Here is a 9555-nt window from a genome sequence, read left to right as displayed (position 1 = left end):
TCACTCAGCCACAGTTTCACTTGTTGCTAGGTTTAGAAACATGTAGTATGTATCCCTTCAGCGATGGACCCACACACACATCCTCCACAGCATTCAGCGGGTTACATTTAGTGTATATTATGTAGTCCCTCAGTCCTGCAGTACTTTTCCTGAAATTCTCGACAGTGTACTACATTAAGTGGAAAAGTCACAATAATTACAGGAAAATCAAGCAGACTAGAGCCAGAGGGCCCTGTGCGTGTCAGCATTTATGACAGTAACTTCTATAAACCTCCTGCAGATGGAAGACTCTAGATAGCTGCTGCAGCACCGGATGACAGAAATTACAGAAGGCCTGAGGCTGAATGAATCTGTATTGCGCCTGTATTGCATGGTGGTGGCAGTGGAGGCATGTGTGTGTGTGTGTGTGTGCGTGTGTGTGTGTGTGTGTGTGTGTGTGTGTGTGTGTGTGTGTGTGTGTGTGTGTGTGTGTGCAGCTTCTCAGAAAAGAACAGGGTGGAGTCAGGCAAGTAGGGCAAGCGAAAGTCTTTAATTCGGAACCCAAAACTGAAGCCAGACAGCCCGTCATTTTGTGTGAGTGTGTGTGTGTGTGTGTGAGTGCGCGCACGTGCATGACTGAAGGAGTACCTGCAGACTACTGTGTATACGTGTACTGTATGTGTTTGTGTCTTTGCTGACTTCGTATGCAGCTGTTGTTATGGTTGTTTAGGTTTGTAAGATAATGAGGACATTTTGAGCACATTATTAGGTTTTCAGAGAAACTTTGCATGATTTCTAAAGAGCGTCTTACTAACTTTAACTATAAAAACTACAGGTTGTAAAGAAAACGTGTGAAAAGAAGAAAAAGGCTTTGTGCTCAGCAACTTCCATCCATCCTTTTTTATCCAATTCAGGATCATGTGGGGGCCTATCGCAGCTGCTATTAGAGAAGAGGCTGGATACATCATGGATAGGTCAGTCATACAGCAAACTAGAGAGACAGACATCCATTCACAATCACTTTTACACCTACTGGTAATCTGGAATCCCCAATTAACCTAGCTCTGCTAACTCCATGTCCTTGGAAGGTGGGAGGAATCAGAGTACCTCGAGAGAGTCAATACAGACACATGCAGAACAAGGCTTAGGGTCAGCCTTGCGTACAACTCAACAACAGGATAGATGTACGGTGGCTCTGAAAGGTCAAATGAACTGCATCTTAAGAAAACACTGGGAAAATGGGGGGGAAAAGCACACAAAGCACAACTGAAGTTGAAAAAAACAAAATCGCACAAAACGTGATGCAGCACGTGATGCTGCGGAAATAATGTGGAGATTTCATGAGTGTTTTGAGGCAGACAACGATGCAGGTTAGTGTCCGTGTTAATCACCTTTGTAGCTATTTTTTATTTGCTGGTGTTTTCTTGAGCTGATAGTGCTATCTGTCTTCTAGGGCAGGTCTACAGTTGATCCTTCTTTGTGTGTCTGTGTTTCTGTTCATCTGTGTTTTTGTTTAGCAATTCAGAGCAACAAATAACATTTATTTCATTGTTCACATAACTGTATCTGTATCATGGCGAAATCAGAAATCTGGTAGTTGTCAGCACGTCGCTGACTGATCTCTACACTTCTGTAAATGAGGACTACAAAAGCAAACAAACTTTATCTAAAATGCACATGTAATTGCAGGTGGTGCTGCAGAAAGAAGGAGCTACAACGGCAGCTGCAGCCACAAAACCTATTTAAAAACAACAACAACGTAAAATGGTAGTTAAGACTGCACTACTGACATGTTTTAAATGTTGGTATAAAAATAAACTATTACTGAAGATGCCAAGTCTGTTTTGGTAAGCTGATCCAGTATCTGGGAGGTGAAGCTGTCAGTACTGATGGAGACCTTGGGAAAAACCAGGTGTCATCTTACAGATGACAAGTTCCAACTACAAACTGCCTTTAAAGTTTGCATCATAACTTTAAAATCAAAGCAGCTGTTGGGGCGTGTCTCAGGCATCAAGGATTTATGGCCAAAGTCAGACATTGATATTGTGTCGTCGGTTTTAAGCTGTTCTTTATACTCCACACCAGCCTCCAGCCCTCAAGCAACAGCAGCAGGGAGATGGTTTGTTAGCGGCCTGTCATGGTTGCAAATTGCTCGGCTGCGATCGACATGTAGCCGCCTGAGGCTCACTGGGCTACCTGAAAGAGAAAAGCTGCTTATTATTGTTTTTACTATGAAACCTTTAGTTTGCATTCAGTATTTAGATGAATGCACACGAGAGTAATCAACACAGAAACTTAACGAGTAGCCTACTTTAAAGCAGAACCTGAGATTTCATTTGACTTACCTCTAATAAAGACTGTTTATATTTACCCCCTCGTTACAGCTATGAACCAAACTGTTTATTGCTGCAGAAATAGCATTCAGGAGAAGCTGCTCTATTGCTCCTTCATGTATAGCCTGCTGAGACAGTTCAGGCATCTGATCATTCCTTTAAACGTAGGGGAAGACCCAAAACATGCCAGGGCCTCAGAAGACCTCAGGATGTTCTCAGATGAATAAAATCTGTGATTGAAAGGGAGTTCTTGACTTCAAATGAACACCTGGTTAAGACCTTCCTGTGCAAAGCATTCTTTTAGTCTTTGACAAATGAGACATATCTTCTTTTCAAGCATAGATAACCTTTACATGCACTGGAGCTCTTTGGCAGCGCAACATACACATACCTCCCAAATGCACTGACACAGAAGTATCTATACTGACTCAGAGAATCTGTTTTCTCTTTCCCAGCTCAACACCAGACACTGTGTAGGTAGCAGATAAGAGCTCTGACCTGGGGCAGATGTTTAGGACAAGAGAGATGGATCTGGATCAGAGGGGGAACCTTATCTGTCGCCTCTAGGATCCCCCTGTCAGTTGGCTTCCCTGGCTTAGACAACCGAACGATTAAATTAGCCTCTGATAAAAAGATGAGTCAAACACAGACGCACTTTTTTCTGCCTCTACAAATGCAGCAGAGAAAGCACCGTTGGTTTTACTGGGATGATATTTTACAAACTTCAGAAACTCAGAGTGTGGGATTGTGAAAAAGTAAAAGATTTTTAGTAGAACTCATACTTGTAGGATCATACCCTAACATACAAAAAAGTATTTACATAAATATGTTTTAAAAAAATCCATGTATGTCTTAAAAACTACAGCTGCTGAATGCGTTTTGTTGTCAGAGGACACAAAACATTTTAGCACGTTGTGACTGAACAACGTGTGAGGCTTTAGAGCATCAAGCCTACAATCACAGGCCTTTTGAATCCCACATGACGTTAGCATTGATCAATATCTAGCAATGTCTATGCACCTCCAGGAGGTTTTTTTGCAACACTTTATAACTCAGGGTGTAATTCCACTATAATTAAATTGAGAGAGATAGATGAGATGAGATAGCCTTTATTAGCAGTTGCAGGTCTTTTGCCCACAACTGTGATGACAGACCTTGCCGACAGTACATACAATACACAAACATCACATTGGGGAGACAGGTCAGGCTAGGTAGTGAGGAAAAAAACATCGAAATGTGCAACACAGAAGGATAATACAGGAATGCACAGATATCATCACACCATAACACAATAAACACAGACAGCAACATGGGAAAGTGTTCCAGTGTGTACATCTGATCTGGGACCGCTGCAATCTTTCGACTGCGCCTCCAGCTGACCCGGTGTCCACATCAGAGGGGAGGTAAGCGTTGGAGGTGGCGTTGGATCCGGGGTAGGGAGGGTGATGCGTCAGTGAGTGCTTATCAGTATCAGTATATGTATGTGTGTGCGTGTCCATAGTTCAGCTGAGACAGTGTCCTTCGCCCTGCCAGGCTAAGTAAACAGTCTCCCAGCCAACCCAGGTGGCCTTGCATGGAATGGGAAGGAACAGACTCAACACAGTCGTTATCAGGGAGTTTTTGTTCGGCTCCGGCCTTGAGCTCACAGCTGGCGCCGAAGGGGTAGCCGCATTATGATGGTGATTTTTCTTTTACAAACAACTCATGAGAATTTCAAGCTGTTTTTAACACTCCGACAGCGACACTGGTCTCTCAATCTCCTGTTAACAGCTGCGAGTCTCTCCATGATGTTATTTACCTTCAATTCTGTGGTCTTTTCAGGCTTTTGCTCACAGAGCAGATTCTGAGACCTCACGACCGCAGCCAACTGATCCGCGATGTAATCCAGCTTCCGCCCAGAGGCGTTGCTCCGAGTGGATTCTTTCCTGATGTAATCCAACATACATACGCTCAGAGGTGTTATTCTGAGCATTCACTGCAGTTGTAAGCGCCTCCAAGCTCTTAACCATGCTGCCTTCAGTGAGCCCTTTCTGAGAAGTCGCACTTGTCGTTCCAATCCCAGCGGGCAGCCTTGTGGGGGGTTGAACAGCCGGTTCTGCTCTCTTAATTCTCCGATAAGCCAGGGCCAAGCCAGCTCCGATCAGCAAGAACCCTGTTATCATGGTTCCGAATGGGTAGATATCTTCAGAGTCCTCGATCGACAATCCCGCCAGGCACACGATCCTCTGCCACCCGTCCATCGTGTATCCGGCAGGGAAAGTCCCTCCAGGACGCTTGGGCTCTCCCGAGCCCAGACTTCTCGTTAAAGGGTGTCAATAGCATTCAGAGACCAGTTGATCAAATCCATAATTCTCTTTTAGGTTTTAGACACAGACTGTGAGAGACTGTTCCAGGGAAAGCAATACAAAAAAGACACGAGACTAGACAAGGACAGAAGAACTAAGCAGGGAAGATAAGGGAGAGGAGAAAAAGTGCGTCCACCTCCTCCGAGAGCCAAAGAAAGAAGTGTTTATTTTGAGTTTATTTTAAGTTACAATGTAATTATATTTACTTACAAATTCAGCAAGAAGGTCCTGAGTTCAATTCCACCATCAGGCTGAGGTCTTGCTATGTGGAGTTTGCCTGTTCTCCCTGTGTGGGTACTCCGACTTCCTCCCACAGTCCAACGACATGTGATTAGTGGGGTAAGTCTAAATTGGTGTGAATGTCTGTCTCTATGTGTTGGCCCTGCGACAGACTGGTGACCTGTCCAGGGTGTACCGTACCCTGCCTCTCGCCCTAAGACAGCTGGATCCTTGAAAGTTATTTCTAAAACCTCGCCACATACCAAGGTTTGTGAGGTAATGAAAAAACTAATATTTTTGCATACAAAATACAATAAAGGTATAGAATTTCAGACAAACTCTAGAGTTCTACCTGGTGAAGCATTTTCTTTGGCACTGATCAGTGTTGCCTTTTTAGCTATAACACTTTACTTCCTAGTAAATGTTCAAAGGAAAACATTAAAATTTACAAGGACTGAAAACAAATGTTATTTCAGCTCCGGTACTGTGCTCTTCCTGATGATACCATTAGTATTCTACACATGCAACCTACCAGCAGTTGGAAAAGGGAACTTACAGAAGCCTATTTTCATCAACAAAAACATGCACACAGTCAAATGGCTCTGTTGACTTCCTTGCAATCTTTCTGCTAAATGTCCCCCACATGAACCGAATGGCACCAACTTCTCAGACTTAAACTGAGTGTGCATAGACGCTGGAGTTTGTCATTAAAAGTTTAAATGGCGTTTTGAAGAACTCCTGCTGCCGCTGTCCTCACTTGACTCGCCAGCTCAGTTGAACAAGACTTTACCTCATTTGCACAGACCTGAATCTGCTTGTCTTTGCTCAACTCATGACCTTCACAGCAAGATAAAATAAAGCCAGCGGAGCCTGTCTGGCAGTGCCATATACCCCCCTCCCCTGTCTCGTATCTGACTCATGCAGCAGCGCTCTGGCAGTGCTCTCCTAAGAGCCATTACCCAATTATTAAGAAGTGATGCTTTTACAAGCTGAATGGAGAGGAGTGAGGGATGATGGAAGGACAGACAGAAAATATATAATGGAGACAGCGAGACGGCAGTTAGAGCCTGAAAAACTTTAGTCAGTCTTGCGTCTTAATGGCTAAATTCACTTTAAGTTAAATGTAAGTGGACGCTTGTTTGATTAGTCAGAAACAATAATGCAGTTTGACTGCAGTCTTTCTTTTAAACAAAACCAATAAACTACAGAAAGAGGCCATCTTTAAAAGACTAGAGAATCAGTGGAACTGTAGCCTCTACAGTCATTTCCTATAATGCTTGAACGGTTAATGTTTATTCCCGACAACACTTGGAAAATCCCAACATCAACTAATATTCCAAACTTTACCTTAACTGTGTAAGAATCCAGACTCTGTAGCTGACTGGAGCAATTTCGCATGCATTATGCATGGAGTATAATGCACATCAAGAGTTTCTGTGAACCCTCACGGTGCACTGTGGTGTCTCTTGATAACAATCAAGTATGATCAACATCCATAAAAGTTTGAAACCATGAGCTCAAGCATCACTCAACCCACTACCTTAAAGCGTCTTTAATATTTTCACATAAAAGGTTACAAGGTGCTTGAGCTTCCAGACTTCCACTTTTAATGCTTTTGTTTTCAAGGCTCTGAATTTTATTGTGGTTTTACTACCAGTAAACACTGTGATGGTCTTATCCTTCTCTGTCATACAATAACACAAGAAGCCAAGTCATAGCAGTGAATAACAAACTGGGAACCACTGAAAGGAAGCAAATACATGACAGTAAGGCTTAAACATTAGGCTAGTGACAGATGATCTTCTTTATTATTCTTTCTGAATATGTTACCATGTGTTATTGTCACAGTACAGTGTTCTGCCTCCATGTTTAGTCTAGTTGGTTCCCAAGACTAACTGTCCTGTCATTACAGGCCCTGTCGCTCCCACCCTCCTCGCTAGTAACATCACGTGGGGCACATTGAGTCTGAAACCTCAGGGCAATTTGTTGCATTTTACAGTCGAACAGCATATTTCCAAGAAACTGTGTCCATTAGGGTTTGAAATGCATTTTCTCTCATTTGGCAGGTATGTCAGAAGAGTTATCCTGTCTGCAGTGATGTGTATATAAGCCCTGCTGTATTAAAAAGCCAGTGCACTCAATAAATGAGCTGTCAGAGGGGTGAGCCTTGGTTAACACAACTGGGTGTGCAATACGTCACTGTTTCTATTTTTGAAGGGGGAAAAAATCTGCTATATTTTACTGCAGCTGAGCAAAGCAACGATCCTTCTCCATTCAGCTGCATCCATCACTCTCAATTTCTTGCCAACATTTTTCCCTTTACTCTCACTACTTTCTTGATTTGAGATTTTATGGAGTTTCTCAGAAGTTAGCTGACAGTATTTAGGTCTGTGCTGTAGAGAGCAATACATTTGAGAATTGTGGAAGCTTTCTGCTAGATCAACACTGAGCAGGCCACTTGTAAACAATTGCACTTTTAAGTCTTGCTCAGACTGCAGCTCTATGAGGATGACTGTCATCTCATTCCAGGGTGTTGAATACTGTTCTGGGAGATCAGTCATCAGTTTCAATCACTGACAAGTTTTCTTGTCATTGGCTGCTTGGCTGGGTTTAAGTACCTCAGCTGGTTAAGGTTAGGGAGAGATGATTTTAGTTAAAATACACTACATCATTAACTTTCTGTATTTTAGGACTCTAGAATCCCAGAGATCCCACTTGCACGCATGCTTTTTCCTTCTTGTCTTTGTGTAATGGGGAAGTCTTTAGGACCCAATGGAGGGTATAAAAGAGGAAGTAGCAGCAGGTGCTCTTCATTTCCACTGACGAGCGGCTGTGAACAATGGTTGTGTGAGTAGGTGAAGAGCCTGAGAAATTTTAATTGTCTGCTACACAAACAGTTGTTTTAAACCTCTACAGCAGAGGTTTGAGGTACAGGCTGTTTTTCTTTTAGTGTTTTTTTTAAATTTGTTGAAATGTATTTGATGTTTATTGTATTTTATGTTTTAGTAGTGATTTTTACAAGATAAGCCAAGATAAGCCAGGTGTGCAGCAAACACAGTTGTCTGCTGGAGGGCAGGCTGCACATGTGAATTTGTCACTGTTTTCTCCTCCTTCTCCTTGTTGTTGTTTTTTTGGTTTTGGTAGGGTCACCTTTTAAAACTGTTTTTTTATGCCGGGTTTGTTTTTATTTCTACTGGGCTGGTGCAGTATTAGTCGGGCAATGTGCAATCCCTGAGTGGGGCTCTTACCTTAGGGGAATTAGGATCTTTAGAGGTGCTCTGTGTGGATTTGCAGTGAATAAGTTTTTATTAAGAGTGATTTTTAGTGCCACCGATTATTGCCTGAACTAGCACTTAGTGCATGCGATAAGTGTTCTGTTGGGCTCGTATTTATTTGGGGTGGATTTGTTTCTTTTAAAGCAACGAGCATCTGGGACCGCCAAGGGAGAGCAAGCCCTCAGGTGATAGTTGCATTGCTGGCAGGTTGCACCAATAACACTATCTTGTGGTCGTTAGTGACCTTTACCATTTTGATGTTTTAGGCCTTTTGCAAACCCTTTGTGTTCTTTTAAAATAATAAATTTTAACATACCTGACTGATATTGACCCTCTTGTCCTGTTTATTCTGGGCTCGTTCCTGTGAGAGCTTTGGGCCTGAAAGTTTGCACAAGTAGTATAGAGGCCCTTAGCGGTTACTCGGTGGCTTTCGCACGCTACATTTGTGACGGTGTGTGTTCGAGGTACTTAAACTTCTAGCTTGTGCCGCAGAAAAGTGAGAACATTCAGTGTAATTTTATAGAAATGCGAGGCAAATTCAATGTTTCAAGTAGCTCAATATAAATGGCACACAAACCATATCCTGTGCCACTGGGCACAACATTTCTTTGCTAGTTAAGGATATTGCGGCTGTATGTCCCTAAAAAAGGGAATTCTGCTCTCTGAGATGTCTAACGATGTAAAAAGAGGAAGATGAGAGATTATTTTCTAAGGTAGATGCTCATCATGTGCCATCAGATAAACTAGAAAATTAAAGCGTACATTCGTATTGTGCCGCTAGAAATTCTTGGACCGGCGCAAGACGGACGAAAGCGAAAGCATTTGCCAAGAATGTTTTCATTAATCAAGTTCGGCGCAAGACGAACTTAATTAATGTTCGTGTTAATTATTTGATTTGAAATCTGCTCTGGTGGTTGCCAAAGTTGGAACAAAAGTTGGTGAAATGACTCCTGTTTCCATGTACACGCCCCGCAAATCTGGGGCGATCGTGGCTCAAGAGTTGGGAGTTTGCCTTGTAATCGGAAGGTTGCTGGTTCGAGCCCCGGCTCGGACAGTCTTGGTCATTGTGTCCTTGGGCAAGACACTTCACCTACCGCCTACTGGTGTTGGCCAGAAGGGCCAATGATGCGATATGGCAGCCTTGCTTCTGTCAGTCTGCCCCAGGGCAGCTGTGGCTACAACTGTAGCTTGCCTCTACCTGTGGGTGGATGACTGAGTGTGTAAAGCGCTTTGGGGGACTAGTAAAAGCGCTAAACAAATACAGGTCATTTACATGTAATGTTAAAAATTCATTTTAGAGTAAAAATTGGATCTATGTATGACTGCTTACTGAAGTGTCGTGCATGGTGAGAAGAGGGAAGGAGATTGGACCCAAAATCCAGACTCAGCTTTAGTGATGGATGG

The sequence above is a fragment of the Aulonocara stuartgranti genome (assembly GCF_965226115.1).
Source record: "Aulonocara stuartgranti genome assembly, chromosome: 6".
Taxonomy (NCBI): domain Eukaryota; kingdom Metazoa; phylum Chordata; class Actinopteri; order Cichliformes; family Cichlidae; genus Aulonocara; species Aulonocara stuartgranti.
The sequence above is the reverse complement of the archived record's forward strand: the minus strand, read 5'-3'. Positions refer to the sequence as shown.